General features: G+C 34.2%; 1 long non-coding RNA gene across 1 annotated transcript; it reads left to right on the forward strand.

Moving 5' to 3' along the window:
* Nucleotides 1–2,237: 2,237 nt before the first annotated feature.
* LOC127734204 (uncharacterized) lies at nucleotides 2,238–6,343 on the forward strand. The gene is made up of 3 exons (XR_007997464.1): nucleotides 2,238–2,693; nucleotides 3,061–3,277; nucleotides 6,130–6,343. It is a non-coding gene; the product is annotated as an uncharacterized LOC127734204 (long non-coding RNA).
* The last annotated feature ends 10,934 nt before the right edge of the window (nucleotides 6,344–17,277 follow it).

Below are 17,277 nucleotides of genomic sequence, written 5' to 3' on the forward strand. Positions count from 1 at the left end.
ACAACTATCACATAGAGTTACCATGATCCAACAAAATGAGGTGAAGAAACCAAACTGGAAATACATGCACACCTTACAATCATTTCATACACCAAATATGCTTTAAATATAGTTGACCTATTGCACATAGTATCTAAGAAACAAACTAAACCAGGAAAACTTAACATTGATCAATGAACCATGAAAATGTGGTCAAGGTCAGATGAACCCTGCGAGACAGACATGTATACCTTACAATCATTACATACACCAAATATATTTGACCTATTACATACAGTATTAGAAAAACAGACAAAACACAAAAACTTAACTTTAACCACTGAACCTTGAAAATGAGGTCAAGGTCAAATGACACTTGCCCGTTGGACATGTACACCTTACAATCATTCCATACACCAAATATAGTAGACCTATTGTTTATAGTATCTGAGATATGTACTTGACCACGAAAACTTAACCTTGTTCACTGATCCATGAAATGAGGTCGAGGTCAAGTGAAAACTTTCTGACAGGCATGAGGACCTTGCAAGGAACGCAAATACCAAATATAGTTATCCTATTACTCATAATAAGAGAGAAATTAAGAATACTAAAAATCGTAACCTTTTTTTCAAGTAGTCACTGAACCATGAAAATGAGGTCAAGGACAATGGACATATGACAGACGGAAACTTCATATCATAAGGCATCTATATACAAAGTATGAAGTATCCAGGTCTTCTACCTTCTGAAATATTAAGCTTTTAAAAAGTTTGTTAACGCCGCCGTGGCCGCCGCCGCCGCCGGATCACTATCGCCATGTCGAGCTTTCTGCAACAGAAGTTGCGGGCTCGACAAAAAATTGCGAAATTGCTGTTTTCGCACTCTTTCTTTACTTTGCCTCAACCAAATGTTATGAAACTTATACCACTAAACACAGATCAAATTCGAATTATGGTGGCGTCACTTTCACCATTCTCGAGTTACCCAATTACTGTTTTTTATTGAACAATGATAGCACTCAAACCCCCGAGCACGCTCTACTGACAACATACAGATACACATGTCATTAAAAAGTTTCAAAGCAAGCAGAACGTTTATAAGTTTGTATAAGTACATTGACTCTTGTATACAAGCGGGGACATCTGTGTCCCATGAACACATTCTTCTTCATTCTTATTAATTTTGTTATATTACTGAATGACCACTGAAATTTTCGTATAAAGCGGAAAGGATAAACAGTAAGAAGTACAGATAATGCACATTTTTTCTTAGTTGCTTTTTTAATGCACAGAGTTTATGAAATAAGCAAAATTCGATTTGCAAATGAATATTTCTAACATACTACTTTTTTTGGAGTGTACAAACAAAAAAATACTTTGCATTTGATTGTATATCAAGTAAACGATCAAATCGTAAAAATAACTTCAAAGTACCCACGTTGAATCCACCACTTTATAAATGTTCGCTAAATATTTATTTTTTCTTTTCCATTGGTTATGTCATTCTTTTTTAAAGCCATAAAATAAACCGAAACTTAGATAATTAGATAGCATTCAAAGCATATTCTTTAAACGGCATCTTTATCATCCGCAAACAATGTCAATTTGTTATCGATATACCTCTACCAGTCCTCGAGGCTATATGGTCAAATAACACTTCGAATATAAATAGGAACAAACTGATAATTTTTATAGAAAAAAATACTTTTTGTGGAGAAAAAGAAGCTCATGCCTTGCATCGGTTCCTTATAATTAAAGTCAATACGTTTTTTATGTGGGTATTAGTAATTTGAATAAACTAGTCTGGAAGACAAAATAAGAAAAGTTAATTGTTAACTGTACTTTGTTACCATGGCATGTGGGTAAATAAAAGTGCTGTTTTACTTTATCAGTTTTTATAGGCGATTTAACCACTAAATGTCCTTAATTCTCCGTGCTGTTACATGTTAATTAGAGGAAAGGAACGATGAAGAGTTTCCAATTAGTTGTCTGAGATCACTATAAAATTGATTGTACTGCCAATAAATTTCTATTTAGTTACTATAGAGGTTAGAAAAAGATAAACAACAGCTCAAACTAACGGGTTCTGTTCAATCTCAAAATAATTTAAAGGGTTTTAATAGTCAGCTTAAAGACGGATTCAACAAATATTAGTTTGTGAATGATAGAGTGGACAGACGTTTATTGATCTAAGACAACCAGATGTCGTTGATATCATCTTAAATTTGTCATAATTATATAAAGGCGGGGTTATCAATCCTGCTGAATGTTAACTTGTATTGCTTTCCTTCAATCAGCGATTCACAAATCAAAATGGTGATGAACTTTCAATTTGATCAGGGTACATCAGGAAGTCAAGTTAATATTGACAAAGATTTTAATAAGGAAGTGTATGAAACTTTCGAAAGTAACTTAACAAAATGAATGACTTGGCAGGTATTGAAAGTTGTTGTTCTTCGCATTCGGACACTGAATCAGTTTCGAGCAATGTTGAACCAGTTCGGAATAATTCGTTAAAGTTTGGAATTGCAAACATTTTGAAAGAAAGTGAACATTCAGTGACTTCAGAAACGTCATTTTCTAACGATGAACAATTATCCAAAAACATGTTTAACCATACAAACAGTCCTAGACTTTTATTTAATCCGTATTTTTTGCAAAATTCAAGCCTTATGTGGCCACTTCAAGATTTATCAAGAGATAGGCAAATACGTAAGTATTATTATCATGATTTAAACAAGTCATTTATATGTACATTATCAACTACAGACGACAAAATCCGATATACATGACGTAACATTTTCATATTTTTAATACCATTCTCACTCATCAACATGCATGCTAGCGCACGCACATGTCGTGTAAAAAGTCATCATTGTAATTTTTCAGCTTTTTGACTATAAAGACGTAAGCTTATATACCTGTACATATTTCTCATACCCAAAAAACGTCATCTTATCTTTAACCTTAGCTCGTGATTCTAAATCTAATTCGCATTCGACCATACTTTAATTTTGACAATTGCTTCCTTATATAAATACTAGGTATAATTTACTATAAATCATTTTCTGCATTTTAGTAACGAGACGAATAGGACATCCATATCAAAACAGAACCCCACCAAAGAAAAAAAAGCCAAGAACATCATTTAGCAGACTTACAATTATAGAACTAGAGAAAAGGTTTGAACAGCAAAAATATCTAGCGTCATCAGAACGAACGCATTTAGCAAAAGCCCTGAAGATTTCTGATTCCCAAGTGAAAACATGGTTTCAGAATAGGAGAACGAAGTGGAGGTACGTCTGTATATTTTTAGCCTGGGTTCCTGGCTCAATACGAAGCTGAGATCCAAGGCTTACTGTATTTTTCAGAACAAATGAATGCATTTGTTTCTAAACTAAACGATGTAAACGATTACGCGCGTAGTCCTTTAATCCATGTGTTTCTGTCATTTTTTTGGTCAACGTTGACATCGTTCACATAAACGATGTACGCGCAAAATAGTCGCGTAGTCGTTGATCGTTTATCGTTGAGACGTGTAAACGATACATTTGTTTCTGCATCTGTCGTTTAAATAATTACGAGCAAGTGTTGTTTTCGCAAAGTCCTGGTAATTCATTTCCCGCACTTTTACCTGTTTGTTTACATTCCGTGTATGTAATCTATTTCGGTCTTACTACGCGGGGTCGATATGTTCATTAAACGATGTTTTTGTTTCTAGCAGCTTAACGTTTGCTAAACGATAGTCATCGATGACAAAATTTCGGGTAAGAAACAAATGCACTCTTATGTACTGTTGATGTGTTTAATAGTTTTGAAATATAAATAAACAAATTATACATATATGTATATGAACGAGATATATGTAAACAACATATATAATTCGGAAAAGTATGCCAATATTAAAGATTTTCTGCGATATATTTAGTTATATGTTTAAAATTGAGAATGGAAATGGGGAATGTGTCAAAGAGACAACAACCCGACCATAGAGCAGACAACAGCTGAGGGCCACCAATGGGTCTTCAATGCAGCGAGAAACTCCCGCACCCGGAGCATGCATATCTAAAACTTAAATACACAGGTGCATGAATATACGACTGTTGAAGGTGTCAAATCAACAATTCAAAATCCTTATCTATATTCAACCAAATTTAGCAATTTTAACAGCTTTCTAAATATTTTACATTCCGTTTAACTTCATTGAAACCAGGTATATCCTGAACTGTACATATATCACCTTTCTACTTGACAATATTCAACCAATGTTTAATGTCTTGTAATGAAATACTACCATTCGGAAGTCAAGTACTACTAAAAATAACCCCTGGTTTTCTGAAAATCTTAAATAAGTATACTATGGAGCGCATTTATCCTCAAATTTTAATGCAAATTCATGGACAAGTAAATTTTGGCTCAAAATGGTCTACATATATTTTCTTTCACCAAAAGTTTCATTTCTGCAAATTTGTATGTGAGTTTAAGTAGGCAATGACACCAAAAGCACTATTTTTTTTTTATCAGGGAAGTGCTACTTTTACATACGTTTTAAATTGAAGTTGGTGAATTGGTGGTCTGACACCTGAACAGACCTAAAGGATTTCGGAATGAAATAAGAAATTCTTGTACTGAAATTTCAATTCTCAACACTCGAAATTAAATTCGTATTGCAATTTGGACATAAAATACAAAAAAAACATCGTTGTCCGATTTAAAGAAGAACGTTTTCTTTTCTTCCCTACACATGTTTTAGAACAGATTTCATGGTTAATTCTATATGTTTACTTATAGAGGAACATGACTCGACATATTACATGCATATGTTTCTTATGTTATTTGTAAATTATCGTACTTGAGCAAGATTTGGATTTCTGTGGAAAAAAAAAGAAACGATCCAGAGTATTCATTAACATTGAGTGCAATTCATGATTACACAATAAAATAAATTTTGTTTGATGTTTAGTATTTGAAAACAAAAGAAAAAAATTCAAATGTATAAAGCATCGATAACATTTTATTCATTTCTGTTTAGATAGAATAGATATCTTTTCATTCGAACTAGCTATATACAAATTACATTGTCCGTTATCTATCTATATATGATATTTTTATGCCCCACCTAGGGGCATTATGTTTTTCGGTCTGTGCGTCCGTTCGTTCGTCCGTCCGTCTGTTCCGCTTCAGGTTAAAGTTTTTGTTCAAGTCAGGTTAAAGTTTATGTCAAGGTAGTTTTTACTGAAGTTGAAGTCCAATCAACTTGAAACTTAGTACACATGTTCCCTATGCTATGATCTTTCTAATTTTAATGCCAAATTAGAGTTTTCACCCCAGTTTCGTGGTCCACTGAACATAGAAAATGATAGTGCGAGTGGGGCATTCGTGTACTATGGACACATTCTTGTTTATTGGTATTTTTCAATGAAACTAATTCCAAAAGAAGTTGTTTCGCGTTTGGTTTGTTGTTTTATCATAAATTATACCGTTGATTTTTCTCGTTTTATATTTTGTTTTGTTGGGGCCTCTTGTTTTAGCTTACTATACGGTTTGGGTGTTGCTATTTGTCGAAAACAGTACGACGATCTCTCGTTGCTTACATCCTCGTTCTTTTGGTATCTGGTGGCTAGTTTGCCTCATCGGCAATCATACCACATTTCTTTATTTGTATATGGCAGACAGAAACCAACGACAACCTCTGTATTACAGGTTCATGTTTTGGACAGGCACATAAAGAATGTGGGTGTTTTAAACATGTTTGTGAGTGCGCACCCCTAATCTGGGACGGTGGTGTTAAAGCACAATATAAGAACAAATCTATAGAGAAAGGCTTGACACATCAGATCGAAACTATAAGCACACAAAAAACCTTCTTTATTTAAAAAAAATCACAAGAACAAAGGCACTGACCTCAGAGTATTTGCAGTTACTGAAATTTAATTTAAAGCAAATTTCAACTAATAAATAAACCATGCTTTCGCAGACTAGAACATCATACTTATCTCTAGCCGCCGTTAAGAGATCAGACATTTGTAATTCCCTGTTTCTTTTCTTCTATTCGATCGCTGTAAAAGTTGCTATCTTAATTATTTAAAACTTTGCAACCTTTCTATTCTATTTTATTTTGATCTTGAAAAAATCATTTTTTTTGCAGGCGACAAGTTGCTGAAGAAAAGGAAATACAAAGGCAAGCTGCAAATCGTTTACTAATGTCTATTGGACAAAGTGTTTTGCAATAAATTCCTCAGCCTAATGTGACAATAAAGGAAGTGCAGTTGTTAATTAAGAAGCTGTTACTGTGGATTTTTTTTCTCCACAAAATCAAACTGTTGTTTTGCTTTTTCATAAATAGAACATTTATTACTCTTCTTCTTCTTTTAATATTGCGGTCCATAAGATGATGTAACAATACATTTCAACAGTTTTACTGTTATACAGTGAGACTTAGTATAACTTAACCAATATATTGCAGCCATGCATTGTTTTTTTTTCAATAAAGTGTTTAATGAAAAAAGTTTAATATTTTAGTGAAAATTATGGCATTGGATTTTTTTCTGTGGTGAATTTTTGTGGCTTGTTTTTACCAGTATGGTTTTATTTCGACTAATGACCTTTGTCATTTCCTCTATTCGATGTACAGTAACTATTTAAAACAGCATCTCGATAAGTAATGTATTTAATAAATAATTCATGGGGGCTTGAATATATCGTGATTTTACCACGGGTTGGCCCTTATCGCTCAGGGTAAAATATTTGTCATAAAGGGCCAACCCGTGGTAAAATCACGATATATTCAAGCCCCCATGAATTATTTCGATTCTAATAGGACAAATACTGCAATTCTTTTGGATCGAAGCGCTCTAGGTGAAGGCATTATTTGCCGTTCCCATGAAATAAACGCACTATTTAATTGACGTAAAAGAACGGAGCAAACTGAATAAATGGCATGCTTAAACTATTTACAATGACATATTTAGATAGGTTTGGATGAATCTAAATGATAATTGTATTTATATGTCTTATATGTAAACAAAAAATGGCTTATATAACACATTTTAGCATCGTTTGTTTACGTTTTCTTGTTGTGATGATTTTCGGTTTCACAAGCGTGTATTTTCCGGTAAAATGCTTATATTCTTACGTCATCATTCTATGACGTCGGGTAGCTCATTCATAAAAAAGCATATGACGCGCGAGTACGATCGGAACAGCCCAAATAATATATTCATATTTTACCATGGGTGTGTACTCAAAGCGTTTGAAGAACGTCATGTTAGAATGTTTTTTATACGTATACTTACCGTTGGTTCTTTCTTTCGATATGACATGGTTTTATATACGTATACGTACCGTTGGTTCTTTCTTTCGATATGGCAATTGTATTTTATTTTGTTTTGTATATTTTTTATTTTCAAAAATACACATGTACTATAGTCGCTTTAATTGAAGCAGTTGTGTATCAACTCTGACCTTTTATTCAGGTTATTTACCCCACCAAAAGTTAATTACCTACATTTTCATATTCAATAAACATATTAATAAATCTAATTATCTTTAAAAGCATTTCACAGCATAGCACCATGTTTCCTTTCTTTTCTTTTTTTTATTTTACCCGTATTTTCAGAAACAAAGAATAATGGATTGCCAAAGATCCGGGAATGATAAACCTACGTCTTCTAGTCCGTTAGTTATAATAAACGACCAATTTCTAATGGCTTTAATTTGATCGAATGTATAGCCATATAACAATATAAAGTTTAATTATACGCCCCATTGACTGACTAGTGAAGGGAATAATTCAGGAGCATCCTCTTTATAATTAATTTATCCATGTAATGTGATATTTATTTAACCTTACAGCCGTCTATCATGGTCTTATAGAAATTGATTGGCCTGTCTACATATCAAGATAAAAGGTCCTCTGGGACTATTGTCTTCCAATGTAATGAGGCCATTTTATTAAATTAACAAAATGAATTCATCAAAAGTAAAAAAAGTCATTGCAATGACAGAAATCAATTGTTTGAAATATAACAGAGCGGTATTCTATCCCGAAAAGGTTAACTTGTCGTCGCTTTTGGAGATCTGTTACATCTCTTCGATTGTGTACTGTTATATGAATTGATATGGAAAATTCATTATAATTGCTCAACTTGCTCCAACATAAGATATGACTAAAAAAGCTTAATCCTAATGGACTATGGAATGCCCCCCCCCCCCCCCCAAACAAACAAAAAAAGAATTGATTTAAATAGGTGAGTGAATTATGAAATATTCCTCAAGACGTGTCCTTTCTATACAGCTACTCGGACTTCATGACAATACCTTCAACGAATTAAGTATATAGGAAAATGTACAAAATGATCCCAGAATTCCTGTTCTATGTTCTATCAGACGCTAGTTTCATAGATCTCGTTGTCATTTTTTGTGGGTCATGGTTTATCGAGTATCTCATTTAACATTGATCGTAAGTGTACAAGGCGAAAAACGACGTCATATTTAAATTGGACGAAATTATGCTGTAAGCAATAGGTATAACTAACGCCTCTATTATATTTATGATACTCCTTGTTACCTGGTGCTATTACAATGACTGTTAAAATCGGCAAAATCGCGAAACAGGCTATGTAAACGTAAAAATTTGACAATATACTCCCATTTATTGCATTTTCGTCATTTTTGATATGTAAAATTTACTTACTGTAAGTAATAAGAACAATATATCTATCTTATATGTACAAATATAATGATGAAATTAAATATTCTTGTTTGATCAGTTTATGGGAGAAGAATTCAAACTGCAATTTGGTAAACTGTTTTAGCCATTGCTATTGTGATACCCCAAAGCCCACTGAATAAGCACAGTAACATGATTTTGAGTATTGCTAAAAATGAGATTGGTCCATAAATCGAATTTTATATCGTAAAACAATAACAGGTTGATATCATATGGTCGATAAAAAATATTTGTTTATCAAATAAGTATAATTCGCAAGTATAAGAAATCAAATAAATATTTCATATATTCGTCGTTTTCAATAAACGTTAAAGATTAACTAAAATCTGAAATATCCCCCTTTCCAACTGTGTTCAATTAAGGTCATAAGTAACATTTATTTTTTTCACTAAAAATTTACGGAAACTTTGTGCACTTCTATAACCCTCTAACCACCAACTACTGTTCTGAAATTTTAAACTATTTATCCCTTTTCTCTATCACGAAAAGTCAATTTGACAATTACCCCTAGAAAGATCGGCAAAAAGGCACGATTCGTATGTTAAGAAGATGTTTGGAATGCTGCTGAACTATTATGTCATTTTACAAAATTCTATTATGTTAAAATGTTCATCACAAATCAATAAGTCCATTTACAATAGTCATTAAGCTTTATTAAAGCTTGTTGTTATATGAAGGAATAAGAAAGCAGGTGCTATCATGTAAGATAATTTACCATAAATGACAATAAAGTCCACCGATTATGTATTTGTTTTCTCCATCATTATTTGATAGTGCTTGGTTTTCCTATAGTAAATGGGGTTGATATCAGTCGAATTCACCATGGAATTATAGACAATTCATTTAAGTTAAAAGGTTTGTTCATTTTGTAGTCCCTAGGTGAGAAAGTTTTCAGTTTATTTGATTTAGAAGCCAGAGTTACAGTGATAGTTCTATAGAGATAAACCTCCTTCAATTAAAGCCCATTTTCTCATACTACATGAATAGTCCTTAAACTTGATTAAATGATTCAACCCTCTTAATTCTATACAGCAAATTAAATAAGCATGGATTCAATGGCGAATTATCTAGGAATGTAATAAGGGTAATCAGTAGAAACGATCCCGGGGGACTAGTCCATCGTGTATCTATTGCAACTAATACTACTTAATTTCCAAGATAGTTCTTCAGATGGACAATTTTTTGCCACAAAGGCGCAAGCCTGACAGTTCTTATAAATCAAATTCTACTCCCTCTAGCATATTAGTAAAGTAAAGCATTATCACTTCGCATCTTTTATTTGTAATTAAAAATTTAAAAACATTGAACATTATACAAATTATAAACGTTCAAGAATCAGGAGATTACATATAACAGAAAGGAATTGTTTTGTAGGTTACCGGGTAACGTATAAATTGCTGGTCTAATACTTTCAACCAATCGATCTACCGGTATCTCAATTATTTTTTGGACATAATTTTAGCTTGAATTGCTTGTTATGTTGCTGGATTTGGATGTAAATGGTACAGTATTGGATTTATAAAACACTTACGATGATTATGTGAAGCATGCTTAATGCATTTAACTATAGCTCTCATGTGTCATGTGTACCGGAAACGGTATCACACGTTAACATTGTTACCATACGGTAAGTATCGCTGATGGAATGCTATCACTCGGATCTATAGTACAATTCAGTTGGTATCTAGTGCGTTATATCGGTTTGATGTAAATGATATATTGTGACTTTAAATTTTAGTTTATAAGTATTATAATTGTTGTAAACTTGACACTGTAACTGTGTCTGGCAAAGTTATCCTCAATAGTATTTGGCTCTTCCGTTTTGTCTCTTGGTGTTTTATTTGACTTTCCAAACATTCATGTCTCAATCTGTGTATCTATAGGAAATACGGTCACTAAGTGGTCGGGGCATACAGTATTTCCCATGTCCGTCATTCAGTCCTTTCGTTATTTTAAAATCAAACAGTAGTCCGGAGGATTTTGTTATTCATGCAGATATTGATCCGCAATTTGGCACATTAGTACTTTAGTATTATCATTACATATTGCATTCCGTAAAGATTGACCTACTTTTGACCTTAGATTAAGAACATATTTATTAAACTTATCTTTGTTCTTATAATGCGGACAGACCTTGAGCTGTTTAATGGTACATTAGTGAATGATGACTTAATTAACAGATCGAGTTTGCGCTTCGTTCATTTGACCGAATTTTGGCGGAATTACGGCCCTTACACTTTGAAAAGATCATGAAAACTATACTCGTTGTACCTGTCCTGACTTTTTGTAACGTTTGCAGATCTGGTGCTGATGTTTTGGTACATTAGTGTATAATGATGATTTGTACAGATCAAATTTGTTTCGCCCTAGTTTACTGACTTCTCGTAGACTACAGGTTTCTGGTAGTCGACTTTCGGCGTTCCGGGTTGACCAACTTTCCACGTTCAACAATTATATAATCAATTTCTCAGTTTCGCCAGATAAGGAAAAGCTGAAGAACACAGTGTCCCGGTAATCTCATTATTCACAGAATTGTACATCAAAACAATTAGACTGTATGCAGTGACATTCCCATCATACAGACAAATCTATTTAACAAAATGAAAAGAACGCTTTCTACATAAATTTGAACTATTTATATAAGTTCTTAAAATTATTTCACAATTTGCAAAACTTACTTGTTGTACACCATGACAACGAGCTGTTCGATATATTTTTATAAACCAACTATCAGTGCGGTGTCATCTGTAAATATGACAAAAAGATTAATTTTGATACCCCGTCTATGATCTAAAACGTCGGTGGGAGAATTCACTAATTGTAAAGCTGACTTGACTACCAGTTTTGACACGTATATGCAAATGATAATTTTGCATCAATTATCCACTATTATGATACTTTTTTTAAACGGGTGCGAGTTTTTAATTTAACATTGTTTTATTCTTCATTGCTTATTGTAGTAATTGACATAAATAAAACTACTGATTTCAAATCATATATTTTTAAGTAGCAAAATTTACCAGTAAAACTGAAATAGACTGTAAAAGAATATAGATATGTGGAAAGGAGTCCGGCACGACCTAAGCGGTAACTAAACTTAAAAATCTAGACACCTAATTGACAAATCTGTGCAAAAACAACCAAACTGTATAAACATGCAGGACAGATGCAATAGGAAATTCCTTATAAAAATTGCAAGTGAGAAAAATTCTGTGGAAGTATATATGGTGACAATACATTAATTTGTAACTATGATAGAAGGTTAACATTTTTGTCGGCGTGTTGCTTTTCCACCTCGTTATATACAATTGTAACATTGATAACAACCAGGTCTTTTTATTGAAAGGAAACCACGGTCCCTGGAACAACAGGCGTCCATCGAGGAAGTGGCAAGCTCTGTCACATGTTGGAGGAAACCACGGTCCCTGGAACAACAGGCGTCCACCGAGGAAGTGGCAAGCTCTGTCACATGTTGGAGGAAACCACGGTCCCTGGAACAACAGGCGTCCATCGAGGAAGTGGCAAGCTCTGTCACATGTTGAAGGAAACCACGGTCCCTGGAACAACAGGCGTCCACCGAGGAAGTGGCAAGCTCTGTCACATGTTGGAGGAAACCACGGTCCCTGGAACAACAGGCGTCCATCGAGGAAGTGGCAAGCTCTGTCACATGTTGGAGGAAACCACGGTCCCTGGAACAACAGGCGTCCACCGAGGAAGTGGCAAGCTCTGTCACATGTTGGAGGAAACCACGGTCCCTGGAACAACAGGCGTCCATCGAAGAAGTGGCAAGCTCTGTCACATGTTGGAGGAAACCACGGTCCCTGGAACAACAGGCGTCCACCGAGGAAGTGGCAAGCTCTGTCACATGTTGGAGGAAACCACGGTCCCTGGAACAACAGGCGTCCATCGAAGAAGTGGCAAGCTCTGTCACATGTTGAAGGAAACCACGGTCCCTGGAACAACAGGCGTCCACCGAGGAAGTGGCAAGCTCTGTCACATGTTGGAGGAAACCACGGTCCCTGGAACAACAGGCGTCCACCGAGGAAGTGGCAAGCTCTGTCACATGTTGGAGGAAACCACGGTTCCTGGAACAACAGGCGTCCACCGAGGAAGTGGCAAGCTCTGTCACATGTTGGAGGAAACCACGGTCCCTGGAACAACAGGCGTCCATCGAAGAAGTGGCAAGCTCTGTCACATGTTGGAGGAAACCACGGTCCCTGGAACAACAGGCGTCCACCGAGGAAGTGGTAAGCTCTGTCACATGTTGGAGGAAACCACGGTCCCTGGATCAACAGGCGTCCACCGAGGAAGTTGCAAGCTCTGTCACATGTTGGAGGAAACCACGATCCCTGGAACAACAGGCGTCCACCGAGGAAGTGGCAAGCTCTGTCACATGTTATAAATCTGTTAGAATTCTTTAAATGTTCGTTATTTCAATAGTATACGAAATCTAACAGTTGATTTCTCATTTTATTTTATCTGGTCAAATGTCTTGTTGCAGATATTGAAATGAATCAAGATCAAGAGTGACCATATCACATTACTTAGGCATGTGTCTTTGCCTTTAAGACTGCTCATATGTTACAAACAATGTTTTAACATATAGTTTGTATTGACCCATTAAACTGATCAACTGGATAGAAAACAAGGATGTGTATATCTATAAAGTTGCAGTTAGTATAAAATGATTGCAGTGCAAAATTAATTTGACCATCGAATTCCGTTGATTAGGTATCTGTCACTCAAGTAACTTCAAAAAAGTTACGTATGGAGGTACCCAAGAATAGAACAGTATTACTTCGATATGAAAACTTAAAAATTATATACTTATAACATTCTATATTTTATTTATTAAATATTTGTCTGATGGTTACTATATATTTCAATCAAATTTTAAAATATGTTTGTTTATTGAGTGAAAATGCTGTAAAAATATAACATACGTGATAGATCATTTAGTTAGTTGTAGCATTTTTTTTCTCATTTCTATCTAATCAATTTAGTAGTATATTGTAAAAATTGATCTGTTGTCACGGTACGCAATTTATTTCCTTATAGAATGTATCAATTATTTAAAAACGGTCTAAATATGGTACTAATACTTGGTGGTTTTTAACGACCTTGACTGGCTGTTAAGCCCTTGCACGGTCTGTTAAATATGGTAAAGGATGTCATTACAATAGCAGTTAACGTATTATATTTGTTGTTGGTTGGACTATGTAGAGCAGAGGGATTGATATGATATGAATTATATTGTGGGCGGAGCTAACAATGATATTTGTTTCCTTATTTAGATAGAAATTAACTAAAATAATGACCGTCACAGCAAAGGATAAATTACAACGTAGTACGAAATAGAATATAATCAACACAATGATATTGATATCGTGAAAACTTGAAGAAGTAATCATTATGTCCTGAAGGAGTTCGGGATATATGTGAACGTATAACCGGAGGCGATTAAAAGTTAAGACGATCACTGAATTATTATATTGTCTTCCATGGGACGATTGAAAGAAATGGCCATACTTCTATTATGTAAAATATGTACTAAATATTATATTTAAATTGACTGTTGTTCATTTTTTATGTAAATAATACATCAGTAGAACAAATGATCGCAATCATATCCCATATAGGTATTATTTACATAAAACTAAGTAAACGTTGCAATTATTTTTTTTTCAAATTGCAACGCTTTTAAAGTCATCCAAAACCGATACACAAGGCTGGAGATTGAACCAAAAAACAGCAATATGGAATACTGAAATCCAAAATAACCAAAAACTATCAACAGAAAGTTCATAGTATTTTTTGTGTACTAAGGAGAAAGAAATGATACTAGTCATTATTTCCCACAAAAAGTTGCAATAATAATAATACTTTTCAATCCTTTCAAAATTATATAAATAATAATACACTGATAAATGAATTGGGTGATATAATCTTGACACTTCAAATCAGGAAAGTAAGATTTGATGTCAATATATGATGTCATAAAAATGTTTAAATGACGTATTTTACATCAATAGCCCCTTTTTTTTTGTAAAATGAGTTATAAGCCAAGGCCTTACCGAAAAGATATTTTAACCAAATTAACATCTTTTATGAATTAATGCGACAGTATTTTACCGATGTCCAAATCAAGTTAATCGATTAAGAAGAAACAAATCAAGGTATTAAACAAGAAGACACTGGGGGAATCGCATGAACTTCAAAAGGAGTGCGACAGCGTGCGTCGACAAGATAATCGTCTCCTGCTATGAAAGCATCACCCGCCATGCGAATTCACACTCAGTAAAAATTCGCTATCGGGAATAGGAGATATCGGTAAAATTACAGATTAGACGACTATACTGGTATCTAAGGATCTAAGACCGTGATAGTAATACATTTACTACAAGTTCCTTCCTTGTTAATTATTTTTATTCTTAAAACACAATTTTTTTTAGACAAAAAGCAGTATGTTCACTGATGACGGATTGTCTAAGGATCCTGATTTCCCCTTTCACCTGCAGATATAAATATAATTATCAACTTTTAGTATAACATTGTTTTGTTAAAGGAATTAACAATGAAACATTTGCATGCGTAATCCGCCATGAACATTCAAATCCAGTCAAAATGTCGAAATCGGGAATAGGAGATATCGGTAAAATTACAGATTAGACGACTTTACTGGGATCTAAAGATCTAAGACAGCGAAAGCATGTCCGGCTAGTAAGTTGAGACACCGACACATCGTATATGTTTACAAATTCGTGATAGAGACCGTAAAGCATATGTAGTGTCGATTTCGTATTATGTGAAAATGCATGAAGCAGCAAAACATTTTGGGGGTATTTTTAAGTCCTAAACCTACGCCACAATGCATAAATATAAATACTGACATCTGACTCACTTTCGGTGAGGTGCGAGTTTTTGCTACGTGTTGAAGGCATCACTGTCACTTTGAGAGGAGAAGAACAGCAATAAAAGCGCTGTTCCTTTGCTTTTAGGGGTGTTTTTTCCGTGCATATACTGATTCTGTGTCATGAATGGATACTGCATATACTTTCTCTAAGTCATATCTAGTGAACATTTGAAGCATGCATACTATATGATATATATACCATACGTTTTGATTTTTTGAATTCAAAGGACAAAAAGGTGCCCATATCCTTCTCCTAAATATCTTTAAATCATCGGGGTCTTACTGCTGTTTTTGTTAGTGTATTGTCGTGGATTAGTAAAAAATAAATACATAAAAGGAGGTATGTGATTAGCATATACAAATAGATTAATTTTATATTGAGGTCTGCATACAATATTAATTGTCAGATGACAGTAGTTGCCATATGTGGTCTTTGATTGGAATAAAATGTCTGTAAGAAGTTGAGAAATCAAGACAGTTATCTAATTAAAAATCAAATCCATCTTCTTTTTGATATTGTCGGGTCGTCAAGATGTTCGACTAAACATCTATCTAAAGTTCTTACCACATTTTTTTCTTCAGTTAAAAATGGAATTGTTTGAGGTCATGACATATCTTACTTTGTGAAGAACTAAACTGAGAAATACACCGAAGGTGAAATCATCAAAATCCTGGATTTTTTTATCGACAACATATTTGTTGAGTTTGGTAGATTGATATTTTAGCTGACAATCGATATTGCAATGCATGGGTATTTATTGTGCACCACTACTGGCCGACCTGTTTTTTGTACTCATATAAAGCCAAATTCATACAGAACATTCTCAAGGCTAAAAAGAAAACGCATCTTGCAAAGTTTTTTAATTTCACTTTCTGATATATTGATGATTTTCTGTCACTCAATAACCCACATTTCAATGAGTGCTTACATCTCATATATCCCAATGAACTTGAGATTAAGGATACTACCGAAAGTAGAAGGTCTGCTTCATATCTTGATCTTTTCCTCGATATTGACACAGATGGACGACTTCAGACTAGAATCTTTGACAAACGTGATAATTTCAACTTTCCAATTGCCAACTTCCAATTTCACAGCAGTAACATACCCTCTGCTCCTTTGCATGACGTTTATATATCTCACTCAACATGTAACTCTCATGGTTGTTAGTACTATATGGACTTCATTAATAGGAGTGTGAGATCAATACACAAAAACTGCTGCAACAGAATGACGAGGAAGAACGACTGAAATCGACACTACATAAGTTTAACGATTCCCATCACAAATTGGTTGATATAATGTGTCGGTGTGTCAACTCACTAGCGACATGGTTTTGCCGTCTTAGATCTTTATAAACTCAACATATATACCAGGCTTCAAATTGTGTACGCTCATTTGACTACAAAAGACTCATGACGCTCGAATAAAAAAAGTTAAAAGGCCAAATAAAGTACAAAGTTGAAGATACCAGTATAATCATCTGATCTATTCACATGGCGGGTGATGCATGTATAGCAGGAGACACTTTCCCTGTCGACGTACGCAGTCTCCTGTGGTTTACTCAGTTTTTGTTGTCACTTCATAATCGATTAACTTGATTTGAAAATCGGTAAACTACTATCGCCTTTATTCACATGTTATGTGTACT

The sequence above is a fragment of the Mytilus californianus genome, unplaced genomic scaffold, assembly GCF_021869535.1.
Source record: "Mytilus californianus isolate M0D057914Y unplaced genomic scaffold, xbMytCali1.0.p SCAF_3, whole genome shotgun sequence".
Taxonomy (NCBI): domain Eukaryota; kingdom Metazoa; phylum Mollusca; class Bivalvia; order Mytilida; family Mytilidae; genus Mytilus; species Mytilus californianus.